The sequence below is a fragment of the Ictidomys tridecemlineatus genome, chromosome 5 (assembly GCF_052094955.1).
Source record: "Ictidomys tridecemlineatus isolate mIctTri1 chromosome 5, mIctTri1.hap1, whole genome shotgun sequence".
Taxonomy (NCBI): domain Eukaryota; kingdom Metazoa; phylum Chordata; class Mammalia; order Rodentia; family Sciuridae; genus Ictidomys; species Ictidomys tridecemlineatus.
Genome location: NC_135481.1, coordinates 52911636 through 52934848, shown reverse-complemented (window position 1 = coordinate 52934848; position 23213 = coordinate 52911636). Strand labels below are relative to the sequence as shown.

General features: G+C 38.7%; 1 long non-coding RNA gene and 1 other non-coding gene across 18 annotated transcripts in view; both read right to left on the bottom strand.

Moving 5' to 3' along the window:
• Positions 1-23213, bottom strand: part of LOC110597880 (uncharacterized) — a 297780-nt gene that overhangs the window by 126717 nt on the left and 147850 nt on the right. For 3 of the 17 annotated variants that reach the window (XR_013438928.1, XR_013438910.1, XR_013438909.1), the window contains one exon: positions 15661-22380. The exons of 11 other annotated variants lie outside the window; for them this stretch is intronic. This is a non-coding gene — a long non-coding RNA (uncharacterized LOC110597880). Of the gene's footprint in view, positions 1-11632; positions 15401-15660; positions 22381-23213 lie in introns of those variants that run through there. 3 more of the 17 variants (XR_013438915.1, XR_013438913.1, XR_013438912.1) reach the window with 2 other exon arrangements.
• LOC120886986 (U6 spliceosomal RNA) lies at positions 5629-5738 on the bottom strand. The gene has a single exon (XR_005730162.1). It is a non-coding gene; the product is annotated as a U6 spliceosomal RNA (small nuclear RNA).

The window sequence follows — 23213 nt, the reverse complement described above, 5'->3', positions numbered from 1 at the left end:
TCAGAGACTGTAACTCCCTTCATGTAAATTCATATATCTTTACTCGACATGTCTTCTTAAAGCAAGGATTTTCAAGGTGGCTTTTATAAATCTTTTTCCAAAAAGGAATTGCGAACAATTAAATTGTTCCAGTTTGATTCCAAGTCTTAAACTTGCAATTGGGAAATGGCTTTATATTAAGAATTAGAATCCGATTCTGTTTTTGTTGTTATCAGAAAAAAAAATTAAAATCTTCTAGATTAAAATTTCTATGGGTCAAAATTGAGTAGAAAGTTCATTTTGAATTTAGAAATTTAAAAGTGCGTTCTCTATAACAGTCACTCCCCGGGTAGAGTTGTCATGAAAAATATGTTATTTATGTCCTTTTGCTAGAAAGACGTAAACTGACCAAATGATGAATGACTGTTATCCGTCTTGCTAGACTTCTTTACATTTTCTTCCACAATCAAGTCGCTTATTCCATATTTATTTTTAGGAAATCACAATTTTCTGTTTGTTGAATACTGATAAATTTTGCAAAAAGCTATTTAAAGGGGGAAAGGAGCAGGACATGATGGCACATGCCTGTTGTCCCAGCTACTTGGGAGGCTGAACTGGGGGAATCACTTGAACTCATAAGTTCAAGACTAGTCTGGGCAACTTAGACCCCAGACCCCAAGTCAAAGAAATAAAACAAAATGGAGGATGGAAAGGAGGGAGTGGCGGGGAGGGAGGGCAGGAAAGTAGAGGGGAGGGAAAGGAAAAGAAGGGAGGAGAAAAAAATAAATCTTTAGAAATTTCTCAAAATGCTAATATTCAGAGAGGTGCCGAGATTTGTGTGATTCCAATGTCTTTGGCAACTTCAGACTTGACTTTGATTAACCATGCTAATAAGCAGGGTGTTTCTTTTTAGCTCTACTCCTAATGTCACTTTACCAGAGCTGTAAAGACCTGCTCATGATATTTGCTTTTCATCTAAATCAAGAAGGCTAGGCTAAGCAAAAAAAAAAAAGAAAAAGAAAAAGAAAAAAAGAAAAGTATTTAGCAGTGCACATAGGATTGAAGCGATGATAATCAGAGACCCTGGTAATTGAAGCTTTTGGGGAGGGGAGAAAACCTTTCTTCTGGATCCTTCAGTCTGTTTAATAGGATAAAATTAGCTTGAGTGGTTTGGTGTTTGAAGAGGATGTGATGTAATTGGAAGTGCCTCCTGGGTCTGCTGCTGGACAAAGCAATCAGGTGGAGACACGGGAGGGTAGGGGAAGCTCTGAAGTAGGAATCGGCTTCCGCAGTCCTAATTAGCCTAAATTAGCTATGCCAGTTTTCTGCTTGCTTTAGAATTTCCCTGCTAATGCTACTTTCTGGGGCTGAAAGGGAAGAAATATGAAATGCCCACCAAGTTCCTACCTAACGGACAAATGATGGAGCCTAAAAGTGGAGAGTCAGGTTTGATTGTAGAGGCCTTAAAAAGTGAGTAACTGCCAGGGAAGACAAACGGGGGGGGGGGGGGGGGGGGGGAAGCAGGGGGCAAAGCCCCTGGGCCTGAGGGCTGCTGCTGCTTCTGGGATGAGAAAGTTTACAGAACTCCTATCAGAAATGGACTCTTTGGAGACTACTCCACTCATCTCTTCCAGACCTCACCTGGGAGCACCCAGGTTGACTCGCTCCCTCATGCTGACGTCGAGGTAGGACTTTCTCACAGCAAATGGGTTTCTTCTCCTACTGAATGTCAAAGTCCACAAGGGCCAGCAGGGGCCTTTAGTGGTGGTGATTGGGAGCAGTTGCCATTTTAGAATTTTCACTTCTGACTCCAATCAGACTTAACTGTGTAAGGAGAATTACAGTACACTCAAAGTGGTTAGTACACATCTATTTTAATTAGTGGTATTTGAGAAAAATAAATAACATATTAACCTAAAAGCCACAGGTTTTATATATATATATATATATATATATATATATATATATATATATATATATATATATATAAAAGAGAGAGTTTTTTTCTTTTTTTAAGAGGTTTATTTAGCTCCCAATTTTGGTGGCTAAAAAATCTAAGTGGCATGGTGCTAGCATCTGTGGTGAGATTTTACTTTTTCTAGTTGACAGTGAATAAGACAAAATGTAACAGTCTATGTGCCAAATGATAAAAAAAAAGTAAGAAATTATTTCATTAGTTCTTTTCTACAAAGGATCATGGAGCAAAAGCATGTTTCTCTCCCTGAGTCTCGACCCAGTTCTCAGGCATAGATGTTCGGTTTCTCTAATCAAGGTCTTCTGGGTAAAATAAGTAAAGTCTGAACATCTAAAGCCAAATGTGTCAGGTGAGTATTAGTGATATGGTTTAGATGTGAGGTGTCCCCCAAAATCTCGTGTGTGAGATAGTGCAGGAAAGTACAGAGGTGCAATAATTGGGTTTTGAGTGCCTTCACCTAATCAGTGTAGCACCATTTGAATGAATTAACTGTGTAACACAGGCAGGTACAGGATGGCTAGAGGAGGTGGGTCCCTGAGCAGGTGCCTTTAGGGTACATATTGTAGCTGTGGTGAGGGAGTCTCTCTCTCTCTGTGCTTCCTTGTGCCTTGTCCTGAGCTGTTTTTCCTCCTCCACCCACTTCTGCCATGATATTCTGCCTCCTCTCAGGCCCAGAGCAATAGATCTCAATTGTCTATGGACAGAGACCTCTGAGACCGCAAGCTCCCAAATAAATGCTTCCACCCCTCAAATTGTTTTTGTCAGGTCTTTTGGAGTCAGCAGTGAAAAAGTGACTAAAACACTCAGAGAAAAACACAATTAACAGTACTTAGTTTTATTTCTTTTTACATGCCAGGTCCATTGGTCACCAAACCCTGCAGTGTGGACAGATCAGTACTAAGCCCTGCAGGGGACGCCCAGAAACTCACTAGTATCTTTCAACATTTCTCTATAGAAAATGACTGAAAGCATTTTCAAAAATTTCTGAGGAAGGCTAGACAAAAAAAGCAAAGGCTGGGTCAACCTCCAGGTTTTGGAGGAACTTGAAGAAACTTACACAATTTAGGGAAAAGATTATACCACTACAAAAATTGTTCTCACCTCTCTCTGGACCTGGCAAGGGACCCATGTCGGTTTGGAACCCAGGGGAACCCTGCTTCTGGCCAAGAGAGCTGTCCTCAGGTGGGTCTTCTGTCCTCTATGTGCTCAAGGGCTCATCTGATTTCTTCTTCCGTTCCCTTTACAGGACTTCATTTGAGCATATGTTAAATACTCTGAGCTCTTCAGAGCCACAAACTTCATGAGTTCAAAATTCTGTCGTTATGCAACTTGGTTCAGTAACTCAGAGAGTGACCCAGGAACAACCGTGAACCACCCAATAAGCCTGGTTTGTGTTTGAGACATTATTAGCAAACAGATCATATGGGCTGGGAGGGGAGCGAGGAGGGACAGGGGATGATAAGCTGCTGTGTACTTTGCAACTCACTACGGTGCTCTGCTAACCAGGGTCCTGGCTGTTTGCTGCCGTTCCCTAGACCTTTTCCTGGATCCCTTCATCCAGTGACTCTGATCTTTAGCAATAGGGATGGAATCATTGAGAGCTTTCAGTTGTGAAATTGTGTGTTTATAAAATGCACAGAAGCCATGTGTTAAGATCTCATATTGTTCTGAGTGACTCAGTAATCTTCACACTTTGGTTTATGGGATGAAATTTTGTTTTCCCCACAGCTGTAAAATGAAAAATTGGGCAGCACCGTGACTTTCCTATCTATCCACCCAACTTGACTTGGTGGTTAGCGATTTAAGACTTGGGTTTCAGTGACAAAGCTCCTCCCAGTGCTCCAGTAAGATAGTATTAGTCCTATTTACACATGTCACAGTGCAACCTTAGTTTGAGGTATCTTAAAAAGGAAGCAGTATATGATTCTCCATGCAGGTTTTATGAAAATTATTTATTAGCCAGGTGCAGTGGTGCATGCTTGTAATTCCAGCAGCTTGGGAAGATGAAGAAGGAGGATGGCAAGTTCAAAACCAGACTCAGCAACTTATCAAGGCCCTAAGCAACTCAGTGAGAACCTGTGTCTAAATAAATTACAAAAAAAAAAAAAGGGCTGGAGATGTGGCTCAGTGGTTAAGTGCCCCTGAGTTCAATTCAAGTACAAAAAATATATATATGTTAATTGATTCACCTTGAATTTTAATTCTAATTACTGAATTTAATTTGAGGATCATGCACATCTTTTATAACACATAGTTTTATTTAAATTGTGTTTAGTCTTCGCTTTTAGAAGTCCTAAGATAACGGTGTCCATTTGCTCAAGGCTACCAGAAGGATTTCCTGGATGCCTGATACAAGTAATGGACTTGTTACCTAATTCATGTGCTCTTATTTAGGCACTAATCATAGGACAAGTAAATTAGCGAAGACAGCCATGGGGTTCTGCACACATCATCTATATCGTCATTTACTCAATAGAATAAATGATGTTTGTGACAAGGACAACTCTAGAGGCTGCAAACCCAGAAATGACCCTGCTTTTGTAGACTTCTGGACTAAGAAACAAAGAAAAATGAACATGACTACTTCATATAGTGTTAAATGCTACAAAAAATAATAAGGTAAAACCAAAATGAGATACCACTTCACAGCTACTAGGATACCAATAATAATAAGAAAAAAATGGGAAATAGGTGTTGATAGGGATATGGAGAAATCAGAGTCTTCGTGCATTTCTAGTGGGAGTGTAAAATGGTATAGCTGCTGTGGAGAACAGTAATGGTTCCTTACAAAGTTCAACTGTCCCTGTATATGACCTGGCAATTCTTCATCTAGGCATACACCCAATGAATTCAAAGAAAGTACTTTTAAAGATCCTTATAGCTGGACACAGTGGTGCACACCTGTAATCCAGAAGCTCAGGAGGCCAAAGCAGGAGAATAACAAGTTCAAAGCAAGCCTCGGCAACTTAGTGAGGCTCTATCTCAAAATAAAAAATAAAAGGGGCTAGGGATGTGGCTCAGTGGTTAAGTGCCCCTGGGTTCAATCCTCAGTTGCAAAAAAAAAAAAAAAAAAAAAAGATCCTGTAGATCAATGTTCACAGCAGCATAACAATATCCAAAAGGTAGAACCAGCCAAAGTGGAAAGGACAAACAAGATGTAGTGTACACATAAAATGGAATGTTATTTAGCCATTAAAAAAAGGAATGAAATCTGGATATAGACTACAGTACCATTGAAAACATCAAGGTCTATGATACTGTAGTGAAATAAGCCAGATACAGAAGGACACATAAGAGAAGGTTCCATTTATTTAGGCACTCTAGAATAAGGCAGATTTATGCAGACATAAAGTACAGATTACTAGAGACAGAAGGGAGAGAGAAAAAGGAGGAGTTATTTAATGGGTACAGTTTCTACTGTAATGATAAAAGTTTTGGATATAGATAGCAGTGATAGTTGTACGATGTTACGGATTTCTTTTTTAAGCATTTGTGAGCATTTAATGGACTTCCCTCTGTGTGGTTTCAAACCACCAGGACACAGGCCACCTCAACACCCTTGATTCTCTCCCCAGTTCTTCTGCTAAAGAATTTGTTCTTTGTGATAATAGGCTGTTTGGGGAGCTTCCCTCCCCCCAAATGCTGTAGTAACTATGAATCTCACTGCTTCTGTCATGGTAGTGGGTCACTTCATGAATTTTCATATCATCATTATACAGAGAAGATCATGTTGATCTTCTCTGTATAATTCCAATTTTAGTCTGTGTGCTGCTGAAATGAGCACAACATTGTGAATTTTGTTGGAGGGGACAGGGGATTCAGCACAGTGGTGCTTTACCACTGACCTAGATCTCCAGTGCTTTTTATTTTTTATTTTAAGACAGGGTCTCCCTAAGTTGCTGAGGCTGGCCTCAAACTTGTGTAATTTGTATCTTACCACACTTTTTTAAAAATCAAGCATCCGTGGTAGAGGATGACTAGGAGTGAAGGTGGAGGTGACACCTTGCTAAGCGGCTAGACTAGGAGTAGGATTTTGAGGAAGCAAGAAGGCAGGCAGGCCTGGAGCAGAGTAGAAGCAAGTTGTCAGCAACTATAGTAATAAAGTGTGTACTTGGGCACTCCTCACTTGCAGAGGCCCCTTCAAAGGCACTGTACAAAATTGTGTATTTGCAATTTTTTAATCTTTTTTTTTTAAAGGGGGTAGAGCTTAAATTAAATTCTATGAATTTCTTTTTTTTAAAGAGAGAGTGAGAGAGGAGAGAGAGAGAGAGAGAGAGAGAGAGAGAGAGAGAGAGAGAGAATTTTTAATATTTATTTTTTAGTTCTGGGTGGACACAACATCTTTGTTGGTATGTGGTGCTGAGGATCGAACCCGGGCCGCACGCGTGCCAGGTGAGCGCGCTACCGCTTGAGCCACCTCCCCAAATTCTATGAATTTTAAGCAACACAGAAAGCTGAATCTCCTCCTAGATTTGAATAGTACAAAAGACCTGAAGTTGGGTGCCATTTTTATATGCATTGCTGCTTTGAAAAATTAAACATATTTTTTTGGTGTTTTTTTTTTTTTTTACTCATTATGTTTTTCATTCACTTACTTAGCAACCATTCATGAGCCCCAAACATGTACCAAGCCTTGGAGGAGAATCAAAGAATATGTCTACAGGTCTTGGGTTCAGGATCTACCGGGGAAAAAATACACTAGACTGGAAAGTTTGGGACCGTGTCTAAATATTGAGTTTATCTCATCAACCTATTGGATTGTAAATTCTTGGAAGTCAGGACATACGGAATCATTTTATTTTATAGCTACAAGGGATTTATAAGGTTACTGAACCGAGCCCCTAATTTTCCGCCAATTATCAGGTCCAGAGAAACAAGGTAACTTGTCTACAGCCAAGGAAATAATTTGGAAGACTCAAGACTAAAAAGCAGGTTGGCTTGGCCATCAGACCAGGGCCTGTGCCATGTTCTATGCTGTAATATTGCCTTGGGTTCTTTTCATGCTACTCTTCCCTTTCATCCCATACATTTCCTACTCTAGTGTCCCAAACATGATGGGCTTTCTGCAAGGAGAATTTGATGATCATGGTCACAGGGGCATAGGATAACAGTCCTGACATTTTTACCCAGAATGGACTTTTGGGTTGCAATCTGCATTTACTTAGCAACAGCACTGGGCTTCCCTAGATGAAACATTTACTTTGGGTGACTTGGAAGAAGCCGGTCTGATGGAGATGATAGTAAATCGAAAACTCCCAAGCCCTGCCCTCATTGCCAATGTCACGGGTACCACAGGGAGTCACAGGCTTATACTTGGGCTCACTGCTATACTGCTTGGAGCCTTCATTTCTTCATTACTGACACCGTGGTGGTTTTGACAGTTATACAGGATGCTATGTGTTAAAATCTTAACACTGCACTAGGCACGCAGTAAATACAATGTTAGTTTTGTTATTAGTGTTATTATTTTGAATGCTGAAAAATTCCTACGAATTTCAGAGAATGATGCTTGTGATCAGTTCTCTAAAACTAAGAAAATCGAGTTTGGGAATTTATGTCTCTGAAATCTGAGAGACACATAACAATGAAATACCATGCCAACTGATTAAGAACACTTACAAATAAACATTGACCAATCACCTCACTACCATTACTATTTAAAATCCACTCATAATCTCATCACCCCAGCTTAGGGGTCACCCAAATGGTAATTGAAAACCACATTCTGTGGTTCTCCTTGTATAAATTGCTATTTGCCCCAGGCTGTTTTCAAGGCTGTAAATAAATCTTAAAGAAGAAACATTAACAGAAGTGTGTATTCAAGAGGCAGGATAATCCAGAAGGCTTGAAAATGATTACGGTTTTACAGTCAAAACAAGAACCTGGAGGAAAGTTTGCAGTCCCCTCTGAAGCACCCCAAATTGGTTTATTTCCCATTAAGGACAAATAGTTCTATCACTACTCACTCCCCCAATTGGAACTCTTACCCAGTGGAACTGAAGTATTTCTTGTCATCCATGTATTTCTGTCCTGAGCACTAATAGATTTAGGCTTAGAGAGTTTATCAGCTGGTGAACTTATAGGACACAGGGAATCTGCTTTCCTTCCTGTGGCGAAGAGGGCAGTCACGCCAGCTCATACGGCCTTCCTCCTGTGTTCACATAACTCACCTCTCTGTGAGGCAGCTTTTGCCCCTGAGATATAGATAAAACTCAAGAAACCTCCACAGTCCATGCAGGGGTGAAAAGTCAGGAGAGACCCTAGCCCGCATTGCTTTTCATCTTGACTGGGTTTGAGGAGACAATTACAATCGTGCAAATCTGTCTGAGATATTCACAGCTCTTCTTTCCTTTGTTCCCCTTTATTTAAAACCTAAGGATAGCTTGGTAGCACTGCACCAACCTGGATAACTTTTTTTGGGGGGGGGGGGTGCGGGGCCAGAGATGGAACTCAAGGGCTCATGCATGTTAGGTAAGTGTTGTATCATGAGCTACATCTGCAGCCCTTCTGGAAAAATTTCTTTTGCAAAAGCTACAGGTGTCTTACACATTTGGATAAGGTGTGAGTTATCTAAAGAATTATCAAATGGACACAGCCCACGCTTATTAAGTGAGTTAATTCAGAATCAGTTAATAAGTGACAGTCCAGAGGCAGGCACAGCACAAAAGACTAGAACTCAAACTTTATCTGGGGAATTTCACTTTTCATTGTTTTTAGGTGATTGAAATCTACTTTGGAATTTGCTTCTTAAGATGACATATGACTCAGAGTCACTGGGGATCTCTTGCACATAAGACAGGAGTTTATGGTGATCTCCTTGAGGTCAGCCTGTTTTGTATTCTTTATAGCAGTTGTCACTCTCTGATAGCTCTGGGTTTATATGTTGGTCAATTGATCTACTAGCGGGGGTGGCAGGGGGGAGCTATTTTAGTCAGGTTTCTCATCACTGTGACCAAAGACCTGACAATAACAGAGGAGGAAAAACTTATTTTGGCTCACGGTCTCAGAGGTCTCAGTCCACAGACTGCATTGCTCTTGGCCCAAGGTGAGGCAGAACATAATGGCAGAAGGGTGTGGCAGAGTATAGCAGCTCTGGATGTGGCCACCAGGAAGCAGAGAGAGCCCTGCTCACCAGGGAAAAAGTAAAAACCCTAAAGGCACACCCCCAATGACCTATCTCCTCCCAACCACATCCTGCCTGCCTACAGTTACTGCCCAGTTAATTCATATCAGTGGATTAATGCACAGATAAAGTTAAGACTCTCATAACCCAATCATCTCACCTCTAAACTTTCTTGCATTATCTCACACATGAGCTTTTGGAGGATACCTCCTATCTAAACAGAAGCTTCATGAAACAGAAGTCTTGTCTCTCATACCCACCATTATATTCCCGTTGCCAACAGAGTGTGTGACTGTTGGTAGGGCCTCTGCAAATGTTTGCTGACTGAATCAATTCCTGTGCTCTGTACAGCCCTATGTCTCAAATTACCTTAACAGAGCCTTGGGGTTCTAGAAGTGAGGTGAGATTTGTTTTATTGCTGCAGTGAAAGAATGGAGTGCTTTCCATTTCTCCAGGATAGTTAATACATCAAGTTTTAAAATCCATATTTTTAAATTTCTCAGGCCTGAGATTTTTGCTGTTGATCTTATTTTTTTTCTAAAATATTTTTTAGTTGTCAATGGGTATTTTTTTTTGTCAATGGATTTTTTTAGTTTATTTATTTTATTTATATGTGGTGCTGAGGATTGAACCAGCGGCTCACACATGCCAGGCAAGCGCTCCACACCAAGCCCCAACTCCAGCCTATGTTTATCTTATTTGTAATCAACATAATGGTAACCAAGTTGTGAGTCAATATTTTCAGGGAATTATGGGAACAGATAGTTTCACTAATTTCAACATGTTCTTAATATGCTCGTATATATTTTTACCACAACAAAAAAAATGGTTAAAATTAAATCATATTAAATTTTTTAAGTTCTGGAGATAGCCAATGGTAGCAGTTGCATAACAAGATGAGTACATGTAATGCTGCTAGATGGTAACTTAACACTCGTTAAAAATGTAAATTTTATATTACACATATTTTACCCAAATTTAAAAATATTTTTAAAAGTGTATAACCAATAACTGCTAATTCAAATGTGCTTATGTGTCCCTGGTACAACTTAGGGGCTGAATTTTTTATTTAATTTAGCCTTAATTTGTATTTAATAAATTGTCATATGTGCCTACTAGCCCCTATTTTGAATAGTTCAGGACTAAATGCCTAGAGAACATCACCCAAAAATGCAATTTGGGATGTTAGCTTTTAAAATGATCATTTGGATGGACCCTCCCCTTTTTTTCCTAATCTTTTATTATGAAATGGTCAAACTTACATAGAAAAGGGGAAACCAGCATAATGAATATCTATGTTCCCTATCAAGAAATTGTTCATATTTTACCATAGTTGCCACAGTAATTCCTAAGATCCATTTTACTCTAATGAGTGAAGGCCAGGAGAGAAGTCATACATCCATCTCTGGACTCACAACTAATTCTATTAACACTGTTCTCACTTCCTTATTGCTGTTTGTTTTGTTTTTCACCTGAACAAAATGCATCTATAGTTTTATTAGTTCTTTTTAAATACACATGACAGCAGAGTGTATTTTGACATATCATACATACATGTCATATAACTTCCCATTCTTATGGTTGTGCATGGTGTGGAGTTACACTGGTCATGTATTCATACTACTTCCTTATTATTAATTAACAACTTTATCTTTTTCACTTTTTTTAGGTAATTGCCAATAATGTGGTGACAGTTATTTGTGAATATGATAACACTTATAACTTCTAAAGTCATCTCATATTTGAGCTGGGGAACTCGGGCTATAGCTCAGTGTTAGAGTGCCTACATAGGATGCATAAAGCCCGGTGCTCAGTCCCCAGGACAGCAAAATAATTTTTAAAAAGTATATAAGAAGAAGAAGATTTGAGCTGGGATACCTTTATTATTAGATTGTGATTTCTTTCTTTTTTAAAAATATTTATTTATTTATTTTTATGTGGTGCTGAGGATCGAACCCAGGGCCTCGAATGTACTAGGCAAGCGCTCTACCGCTGAGCCACAATCCCAGCACCTGCGATTTCTTTTGATGTTTAGGTATTAATAATAATAAAAAAAAAACCCACTGGGCATGTGTCACAGGCCTATAATCTCAGGAACTCTGGAGGCTGAGGCAGGAAGATTGCAAGTTGGAGGCCCTAAGCAATTTAGTGAGACCCTGTCTCAAAATAAAAAATTCTAAAAAAGGGCTGGGGATGTGCCTCAGTGGCTAAGCATTCCTAGGCTCAATCCCCAGTACAACCCGCCTCAAAAATTTACCAATCACCAAATTACTGAGTATGTGAAATCTCAACTAAGACACAAGTATGAGACATGAAACCAAGATGTCAGATGCCAGACTGTTTTTTTTTTTTAATTTATATTCATTTTTAATTTAACTTGGAGGTTAAGCTATCAAAAGGTGAGCATAGTGGTGCACAGTAAAATCAACTACTAGGGAGGTGAGGGCAGGAGAATGGCTCGTCTAGGAGATCAAGACCAGCCTGGGCAATGTAGCAAGACCCCATCCCAAAAAATAACAACAACAACAACAACAACAATGAGGAGGACAGCTGCAAACAGCTCTAACAACAATGCTTTATTATGATGATGTCATAATGGCTGTGCTAGTGTGATTATTGAGAGCAACTGACTTCTAGCTTCACTCTTTTCCTTTAGGGTTGTCCATTGTTCACATGGTTAGAAAACTGGTTAATTGTAGGTCAAACTAACATGGGGCCATAAAAAAACACAATGTCTTCACAAGTCACTAAAAATGCAATTCCAGCCAGCAGGCATCAGCAACTTACCAAGATCCTGTCTGTAAATAAAATACAAAAAAAAAAAAAAAATCCAAAAAGTACTGGGGATGTGGCTTAGTGGTTAAATGCTCCTGGGTTCAATCCCCAATATTAAAAAAATGCAATTCCAGGATCACAGAGAAACTTGAAGCTGGATCAAGTGTCTACAATGAGTCCATGCTTTTTAACTACTGTCTCATGGACATAGGTAGATATAGTACCATAGACAAACATGGAGACTCTGCTGTCAGACTTAGTTTTAAATCCTTGATTTGCTGCTTTCTGATTATGGACATTATCTAATTTATTTAAACTTTCTATACCTCAGTTTTCTCATCTGTAAAACAGAACTAATAAACTCAACGAGGTACTTAACATAGTACATTGTACGTAAGTGTTTAATCTTAAAGCATGCAATAAAACATAATAGCGTTCACATTTTAAAGTAACAGTTCTTTATTTTAGATTGTCTTTATAACTGCAATCCTTGTGATCTAAGGAAGCATCCCATTTTTCTAGAAGTAGCCATATAATGCATAATTGTGAAATCTGAAAAGCTCTGAAAACCAATATTTTTATATTTTTCACAGAAACTCACTTGAAGGCAAAAACCTAACCTGAATTGACATGAGACCATTTAGGATCATTATTTATCTCACTTAGAGTGAATATTATTACACTTTTCAGCAGCTGGTTATGAGGTGCCACCCCAGACTCCAAAGGAGATATTCTAATATACACAGTACATCCATCATAACAACTTCAAAATTAAAAAAAAATATATCTGAATTCCAAACCATATATAGGCCCAAGGAATTTTGGACTTCTACTCTGCTTTTAGTCCATTGACCAGAACTTAGTCATGGGTCCATGGCCATCAACAAGGTCACCTGAGACATGTAGCCATTATTCTGGGTAGCCATGTACTCCCCCAAATTTCTATTCCTTTGGGATGGGGAAGATTAGATATGAGGGTCAAGCCACTAGCCTCAGATCCAATCTTATTTTTTTCCTTAAAACTTTATCCTGAAACCCCCTTAAACTTCCCTTGGATGGGATCAGGATAAGAAGGAATTGTTCTTTTGGTCCTCTGTAAGTAGCTTGAGTCCATATCTTTAGATGATCCATTCAGGCTTTGAAAGACCCAACTCTCGGCTGCTCTTATTCCTGTGGAATAATGTCTTGGCTTCTCAGGGAAATATACAGTGGTTAATAATTCTCCTGCAGAACCACCTCATCTCACAGATGTTTCCTAGTCTAGTAATAAATTCAGACCAAGACCTTTGCCTCTAATTGGCTGGGGTATCTATGAATCGGAACCCTCGTATCAGCTGATTGCCAATGCCCCTTCAACCTCTCCTGGCAGGAGAGGTAGGACGTCCCACGACAATGTACACGGAACAACTTCTAAAAAGGAATATCCAGATTCAAACATTGTTTGAATCCATCAAACTCTACCAAATGCAAACTTCATGTCTCTCAAAAAAAAAAATGATTCAGCTTCAACAAATCCAGCTCTGCATAGAGATAACATCATATTCTAGGAACCAGAGAGAGAGGAAAAAAAAAAAAAAAAAAGAGGAGTGTTTTTCTCTGCTCATTGCACTTGGACACAAAAAAAGAATTTTTGTGTGAGTGTTGAAAGAAGGAAAACAACTTAAAATTCGATTTATTTTTGACTCAGATACTAGAGTATTTCAAACTGTGGAACATATTCTAAGAAATGGATGAAGCTTGTATTATGAGCACCCAAACCTGCCAGCTCTAAAGTCTCATTCTCAGTCATTGGCAAAATCTAATTTTTCCTCAAATAAAAATAAAATGCAAGATGAGCAAGAAAGTGTCACAGACAATAACCAAACAAGATGCAGCTCTGGCTTGGGCGCAGTAAACTGTAAATAGATCAATGTTTTCTAGTTGCATAAGAGTGGCTAGTTGGCCTCTGGAATCCTACTTCATTTTCCGTATTCCTTGTTGATGCCTGTGAGAATGTGCTTTTTGAATATCCAATAGTAATTCATCAAGCAGGGAAGCCAAACTTTAAGCATTCCGTGAGTTCTTTTCTAACTTTTTAAATGGTGATTTGTACAACTGTTCCAGGGAAGTTTAAAGAGATAAGCATTCTGAGGAGTGTCGATTTTATTCAATCTAAAAGCGAAGTTTAACACAAATGGGAAAAAAAAAGAGACTGTACCTTGTGAGTTTTCATACATTTTAATGGCAAGTTTCTATTGATTGCTGTCCTTTTTTTGAAAGTAAAAAATCACACATCACATTGTGTATTTCCTTCCAATGGAAAGTTATTTTGATCACACCTTACAAATGATCCATAATATGATATTAAGTTGATAGTATTGGGAGGAGGAGAAACGAGTGAACTTAATTTGAATTTAGAAAGTCTCTAAATGATAATTGAATCACAAGTCTGGATTATAATTCTAGGAGCAACACTTGACTTGGTCAAAATCACTGTTATGAAGAGATGCAATTTTTACACAGTACTTCACATTGATTAAGTAATGTGTGAAAATGAAAAAAAATGTATTTGAATCTTAATCACAGTCATTTGCATGAAATAAAGGTCTGTGTCAAGGGAATGCACATTATAATAACTCCTGGGTGTTTTGGTTGCATCAGTGAGCAAAGAAGTTGTATGCATTTCTTTTAGTGCTGATATACAAGAATTCCTTTTATATTTATTGTATCTTTGATTGTACAAAAATTCAGCAATATAGGATTTTGGCTTGTGGGAGACGTCAACTGATTAACTACCTTAACAATGGCTGTAATTAAAACAGATGTTTGATAGTGCATGCATCTGAATTAAACTGGAAACATTCAAAGAAAGAAAAGAGAAATAGGAATTTGATATAAACCTCATTCTCAGTAAGACTTTCCATTAGATGGAAAAGTAATAAATTAGGGAATGAATTTCAGAAAAATTCTGCCAATCTCTTTTCTACATATTCCCTTCTTTATTGCTGTGTGCTCCGAATACCTGGAATGTAGAGAGCGGAGCTTCTTGTTCATGAACCTTCTTCCTATGTGATATCTGAGTCTGGCCTTCCAACCTGCAGATCCTATTTTTCTGCCCTACTGTATAGTAAGACCACCAGTTTCACCTGTCTGTTGAGAATCTTCAGAGTCCATAGCTTTCAGCCTGCAATTATATATAGTCCTAGCAATTTAGGAGGCTGTGGCAGAAGGATCACTTGAGCCCAGGAGTTTGAGACCAGCCTGGGCAATACAGTCAGATTCCATTTTTAAAACAGAAAGGAAAAAGCCTGGGCAATACAGTCAGATTCCATTTTTAAAACAGAAAGGAAAACAAAAGGTCTTCGAATTCTGGAGATAAACTCTGTCTTGTCTTCTTGAGACGCCTAATAACTGAAATCACCATTTAGTCCCTTGAAATCTCCTACTTGGGTTGATAAACATTTTCTATGATGATGGTTTAATATTTTTATCCTCTTTTGATTACTTCTTGTTTAAGGACATTGCCCAGGAATAGAGGAGATTTTAGTTTCTGAAGCTTTTCATCTTCCCTGTTTTGGAGAGAAGAAGAAGAAGGTGAGAACCCTAAATAAAACAAGAGTTTCGTACACGCCTATAATCCCAGCAGCTCGGAAGGCTGAGGCAGGATGATCTCAAGTTCAAAGTCAATCTCAGCAAAAGCGAGGCACTGAGCAACTCAGTGAGACCCTGTCTCTAAATAAAAATACAAAATAGGACTGGGGATGTGGCTCAGTGATAGAGTACCCTTGAGTTCAATCCCCGGTCTCCCCCAAAAAACAAGCAAACAGACAAAAAAAAAAAAAAACCAAAAAAACAATAGTTTTGATTTCTGAAGAGCTTAAAAATATTTTCAAAATTTGTAAGCCTAATGGTTCAACCAAATCAGAAGAAGAAAGTTGCTAGAAAATTTTCTGCCAAATGTGAACTGGCTCAGGGATAAAAGTAGAGTCCAAAAAGGACAGTAGTTGATACAGTGGTGTTTTTCATTAGAACTAAATAACAATGAAAATTATATTTATAACAACAAAATAAGGATGAATACTTATATATTTCACTAAAACTGAGTAAAAACATACAAAAACAAATTTTTTTTTTAAATACCATGATTGCAGAGAGAGTAGAAAACAATCATGATCCCACTCTCACGCTTGGGGAGAAACAAACACTAAAAGAAGATCATGGCTTCCACAAAATTTTGAAATAAATGTGCTGCAACTGTTGCCCCAGAGCTAAGGCACACTCAAAAAAAAAAAAAAAAAAAATCAATGTTCCAAAATGAAAGCTTTCCCCTTCTATAATGGCATTCTTGGAATCAGAAACCAGGAGTTAGCTTTGATTCTTTACTCTTTCTTTTCTAGTAGATTGCAGGCGTTCCACATTATTTACTCAAAAACACAGCCCCTCTGTCCCATCTCACAAAATGCACCCTATCTTTTTTAAAAGGCATAACCTGTCAATGTGACCCCTCCTCAACCACCAGGCTGGCCACGCCCTGGCACCTCCAAGGAAAATATCCCTCCTCTTCTTGGCCTCTCCGGAACCTGCCCTTCTCCAGACCTATTCAGAGTTCACCTCTAGCAAGGTCCCCCAGCTCCCTGCAGGCCACAGTGGTTTCCTCTTCTCTGCACTCCTGTGACATCACTGGACGACACTTTCTAGTTCAGGGCAAAATTGGTCTTGACATGAGTTTATAGTCTTCCTCCCTCCCCACTGGTGAGCTCAAATAACATGGGATCTTCCCTTTTTCATCTTCTTTCCTTCAGTAAATGCATGTTTTGTACTTACATGGTTTGGATCTGCTCTGCCTTCAAAGGTTCACGTGGCTTGGTCCCCACTGTGGGAGTGCTGAGGTGGTAAAGCCCCTAAGTGTGTGTGTGGAGGGGGTCTAGCATGGGATGATTAGGACATGGGGGTCTACCATCATGAATAGATTAATGCTGTTTCTTGGGAGCAGATCAGATCTGGTAAGAGGGTATTGGTTTCTGTGAGAACAGGTTGTTACAGAAAGAACTAGCCTGGCTCCTTTCTCTTCCAAGTCTCTAGCTTCCTGTTTCACCATGTGACCTCTCTATTCTTCTGCACTTGCTTCTATTGTTATGCCATTGCCATTAGATCTTCATTGGAGCTGAAATTATGCAGGTACCATGCTCTTGAACTTCCAGAACAGTAAGATAAATAAGCCTCTTTTCTTTGTACATTATCTAACATCAGGTATTTTGTTATAACAGCACCAAATGGACTAAGACAAATACCTACTCTGTGCCAATTAAAGGACTTCTCTGCATTGCACCACATAGTAGAGTAGGCATGAAATAAAGATGGGTATTGTTTGAGAAAGTTTATTAAGCAGCTCTCTGCCACTATGGATGAGCACCAGAACTTATTTGATAAAATTTAACTTGATTCATCTTTTCTCCCAACACATATTATTAACCCATTCTTTTTGGCAAAAGATCAAACCTTTGGAATCCCACCAAGCCCACTCCATTCTGACAGAAGGAAGCAGATATTTATGCCAGAGCAGCCAAAGCCTGTTCGTGGACCTTTTTCTGTTCCCAGTTTCATCTGGCTTTGTGTGCATTTCATTCAAGCCCCTTCACTTTCTGTGCTGACGTGTCCTTTTCCATAAAATAAAAATAATATATGCATGCCAGCCCAGTGCTCTCTACGGTGAGAGCTAATAAGATAATATCTGGAAAACCTTCAAAGAAAGGTGCCACAGTATACAAAAATGTAAGGGTTATTATGCAACTCACCTGACTCAAAACCCAGGTTGCAAATGGACCTGTGGAGTGTTTGAAATGAAACCTCAGGGTGAGGCACATATTGAGCTTGCCCTGCATAACCAGGAAGCATGGCCAGAACTTTCATATGATTAACTTCAGAAAGTACACTTTAAATCCAATTTTTTGAAGCAGGAAGACAGACGGTGGAAGAACAAGGATGGATTCATATAGCAGGATCCAGGTCGCTGCTATTTGACCAGGCACTGTCTCTTTTCCAACTTTTATACGAGGCTTTTTTTGTTTGTTTGTTTTGTTTTGTTTTTGTTTCAATTTGATTTATAATTAGCAAATAAAAATCAGACATATTTTTAGTGTACAGGATAGTGTTTTAATTCATGATCCAATCAGGATAATTAGCATATCATCATCCCAAACATTTATCATTTCTTTATGGTGATAGGATTGAAGATCCTGGTTTTGGACTGGGGATGTAGCTCAGTGACTGCGCTTGCCTAACATGTGTGAGGCCCCGGGTTCCATTCACACACACACACACACACACACACACACACACACACACAAACACACACACTTCGCTAGCTATCTTGAAATATACATTATTATTAGTTGTAGTCATCCTAGATTGTAACAGAGCACCAGAACTTATTTGATAAAATTCAACATTCCTTCATGTTAAAAATTCTCAACAAACTAACCCTGGGAGAAACATACCTCAACACAATGAAGGCCAGGCTTGACAAACCCACAGCTAGCATTATACTGAACAGGGAAAAACTGAAAGCTTTTCCTCTAAAACCTAGAGCAAGAAAAGAATGAATGCTTCCACCACTTTATAACATAGCTCTGGAAGTCTTCGCCAGAACAATTAAGCAAGAGAAATAAATAAAGGGAATCTATATTGGAAAGGAAGAAGTCAACGTGTCTGCCTTTAAATTCACATACAGACCATAATAATGCAAACGCTAACCTGGAACATTCTCTAACCTATGAAGCTCTATGAAGACTGGAACTGATTTCTTGTTCACAATTAAATGGCCAGCACCTCAAATAATACCTGGGATATAGTAAAGTAGAACTCAATAAATATTTTTTTTGTTCTCTTTATGGCATAATGAGTTTGGCTTCCTAAGCTTTGGAAGAAGAGTGGGGGCTAAAATATGTGCACCAACAGGTCTAGCACTCACTTAATTGGAGAAGATGGGAGAGATCGTATCACACCATAGGCTGGCCTTCTAACAACCACACTAGGTGGGCATTGCCAGTGGCTGCTCAAGTCCACGGGGCTAGGAGTGTGCAAGAGTGAAGAACATTTTAACCCCCGTCCTTTGGGAATTTGGGTCATAAATGCAACTTAAGGAGTCTGGTTAGCCTAAATACATGCAAAGTTAGAGTGATGCCATAGATGAAAAGGAGTCAGGTTCTGACCATCCTTTCCCCACATAGGAGGCTCAAAGTTATCACGACATATCTGATAAACTGGAGTGGCTATAATTGAGGCTATGTTGCAAGAACAGAAGGATGCCTAGGAGGAAACTCCCTCCCCTCCAGAGGAGTTAGGTGATCAGACTCAGCCCCAGGGCTAGGATCATCAGCTCTGCTTATTTCAGGCCACTATGCAGTCTGGTCCTAGAAACTCATCCTAACACAGTACTATGGAGCATGTGCTTTGGGGAAATATCTGGATGCTTATTAACAGAGGACAGTGTCTCAGCACTTCCAGACTTCTATGACAAAATACCATAAAGTCAGTGGCTTATAAACAAAAGACTTTTATTTCTCCCCAGTTCTGAAGACTGGAAATCCAAGATCAAGGCACTCGTAGATTCCGTGTCTAGTGAGGGCCTGTTTCCTGGTTTTCAGACGGCTGTCTTTTCACTGTGTCCTCCATGGTAGAAGGCACAAGAGATTTCTCTGGGGTCTCTTTTCTGAAGACAGTAATTCCATTTGTGAGGGCTCCACCCTCATGATCTAACACCTTCCCAAGGCCCCACCTCCAAGTATAATCATCTCAGTGATGAGGTTGCAATCCATCATTCTGGGGGGACAGAGACATTCAGTCTAAAGTATGTAATGAAGAGGAAAGAAACATCCTCCCTTTGAGGGACAAAACTGCTTGGACTCTATGACTCAGTGGAGCTCGGAGGGAGCCAGCAGGGGTGGAGAGAGTGAGAGTGGAGGCCAGCGAGGAGCTGGTGGGTAAGCCCAGCCATAATTATGGATGTAGCAAAATACGGCCCTTTTGGACACTGTTGGTATTAAGAGAAGGAAGGGTGGGGAAGGAGAGAAAAAGAAAGAGAGAAGGAAGAAAGGAAGGAGGGACGGAAGGAGGAGCTCTCTGGGAAAGAGGCCCCTGCTTGCCCTTGCTAATCTTTTCCTTCTCTGATTTCTCTCAGTGTGTACACGCAGAGCATTTCCTATACTGAGTAAGGAATCACTGTGTTTCATGAAATTGATGAGAATTTTCGTAACACGAAACAACTTCTAGAAACAATTTTTCATCCATTATAACCTCTCTACCTTGCCTATGCGGTTTAGATTTGGAAATTATGACAGAGCAGACTTATAGGACAGTTTTCATATTTAAATATTTAGACTTCTGGATAAACGGTCTTAGCTATTACAAAGGACAGTAACAAAGAAAGTGCTAAACTCACAAAATGTCTAACATGAAGGCTGACATAAGCCCAACACTCATGCTATCACAATAAATGTAAATGGTATGAGCACATAAAAAATAAAATAAAGAAAGCAAACCTTAATGTTATGTAGAATGCTAAACATTTATGATTCCATACTAAAACATTTCAAAACCTGGTAAAAGAGCATTTCCTAAGAAAATATAAGCCTATCAAACTATGGGCTTTTTTTTTTTTTTTTTTTTAAGAGTTGTCAAGAAAGTACTACTCAAAGTCTGGGACACAGTGGCTTTTCATGTATTGAAAGATTTTTAAAAGTCATTTAATTATATGATTTTAAGGAAAGAAGTTTCAAAAAGACAACACAGCAATAATACCTAAGGATTGAAAAACAAAATAAAAACTACAGGCAAATCTCATTTGTGGATAATATACAAAATGCCAAATAAAATATTAACAACAGTAAATTAAAAATATACCATAACCAAGTGCGGAAAACTCCAGACTTCTGAGGATAGTTTCATAATACATAATCTATTTTGAGACCTTACCATGTAAATAGGTCAGAGAGTTACCAACAACAATTTTCTCCATATATGCCAAAAGAAAAATTTTGACTTTTTAAAAGATCTTCAGACTATGGCGATTAAAAAAATAAAATTTTAAACTGTAGATTTAAAAATGCATCTCTCATCTTTATCTTGTGCATCACAAAGAAATAGCCAGCACAACACTGTGACACAACAGTGAAAAACTACAAGTAGTCTCATTAAAGTCAGGAACAAGACAAGGGTACTTGTTATCACCACAATTATTTAATGATTGTTCTTGAAATGCTCACCAATGTAATTAGAGGACAAATGAGATAAGAAGCATAAATATTGGGTAGAAAGAGACAGAAGCATCATTATTTACAGATTATAAAGATTATAGTCTTGAAAAACCCAAGTGAATCAACTGAAAAACTATTAGAAACATGAAAGAATTCAGTAGATTATCTAGTTAAAATACAAATATATAGATAACCTGTGGGAAACCTCTGGGTTTAATCCCCAGCACCGCAAAATAAAATAAAAAGAAATAACCAAACAGAGCTGAGAAATAGGATGCTTAGGAAATTAATTGTATAATAAATAATTTCATTTATATTATGTTTATAAAATATTATGCAATATATAAATAGATAACATATTGAATTTTTAATGGATTTTTAATTAGGAATTAAGACTATGGTCTTGGTCCTACGGTAGACAGAGCAAAAAAAATCCAGAAATACAACCAATACATTCAATATGAGAAAGGTGATTTTTCCCCTGATTGGCAAAAAGATGCATCACTTAATAATTATATTGAGCCATTTGGCTCAGGCTAACTCCCTGCAGGTCTTTCTGGATTGTTCTCTTCCCTTCACGCCATCCCCTCCATCTATCTGCAAATCCTACTGACCCTACCTTCCAATCAGGCAGGCTCAGTCAGGTGAATCTGAACCCCTCCTACCACTGCCTCAGCTCTCTGTACCCTCACCTCCCACCTGGATTTCTACGACTTCCTAACTGATCTTCTGGTTTTCTTCTCTAGCCTTCCCACATTCTTTTCCACACTGTAAGCAGCTTAGTCTTTCAAAAATAAAAATCAATGGATGCTAGTTCCTTCCTCAAGATATCCCAATAACTTCTCAACACACTTAAGATAATAATCCAACTCCTTACAAGAGTGTAGAGACACACACACACACACACACACTGTCCCCCTACACACCCCCTGTAGCCCACATGCCTGGACCCTGTCAGGTTCTCTGACTTCATCACCATCTTTTTCTTGCTCTGCTCCAGACATACCAGCCTTCTAGAAACACTTTGCTCTCCCAGGTCCAGGTTCTTCTAGATTTCCAGCTGTCTCATCTTTTGTATCCTCAGGTTTTCCTGCCCAAATGTCCACTCTGCAGTTGGTCATACTCTGCCAGCTTATTTAGCAGACTGCCTTCTGGTCATTCTCTGCTTCATCTCCATTGTCCTTATCACTCCCCACGTTGTTCCTTATTTATCGCCTGTCCTCTCCACTAGATCCAGGAGGCAAGGACATCGACTGTTCTGTTCACCATTGTCACTCCAGGACATGACACCGTGCCTGGAACACAGTAGGTACTTAATCGATATTTGTTGAATGAATGAAAGTGGGAATAAAGAAAAGGGAATGGGATCCAACGTGAATCAAGAAGTAAAATTAATAAAACTTTGTGATTTATTCCAGGAGGAATGATAGAAGCCTACAGAATTTACATATTCTAAATTTCTGTACCAGGTAACTAAAGAGCTATCACTGCATTCCCACGCTGGAATGTTGGAATAAGAAGCTGGATTCATGGAAATTATGTTGAGTTATTTTTCAGTTTGTGGTCTAAAATGCCCATGGGACATTCACATGGAAATCTCCAGAAGACAAATGGAAATATTGGTTCACAGTCCAGGTAGAAACGGTTTGGAATTCATTATTATTTTAAAGCACATGTTGTAATTTTTAAGAGGGAAAAGGGAGAGAAAAGAAAAACTTGTAAATAAAAAAAAACTGAATAAAAATATAAAGAATGTAATTCTCAAGCTAGTCTCACTATTTTACTAATTTTCATGTCATTTCAAATAATTTCCATACAATGTCAAATTTTATTCTGCTATCGATGATTTAAAGACCTACCAAGTGTGATTTGTATTCTTTAAACTTATAAATAGACCATGGAAAAGTATCACAATGAAGGGATGTATTTAGGTCAAAGGTTAGAACTTCCCATTTAATGATTTTTTTAAAATTCAGTTATTTAATGATCAAAGAATATTTATTGACTAACTCATTTTTTTTTCTCATTCAGTAACAAATATAAGGCATTTGCTGAGTGCTTTCTCTGTCCTTTCTATAACAGATGCAAACTAGCAAATACAAGTCCAGCTCTTCATGGAGTTGGCCAT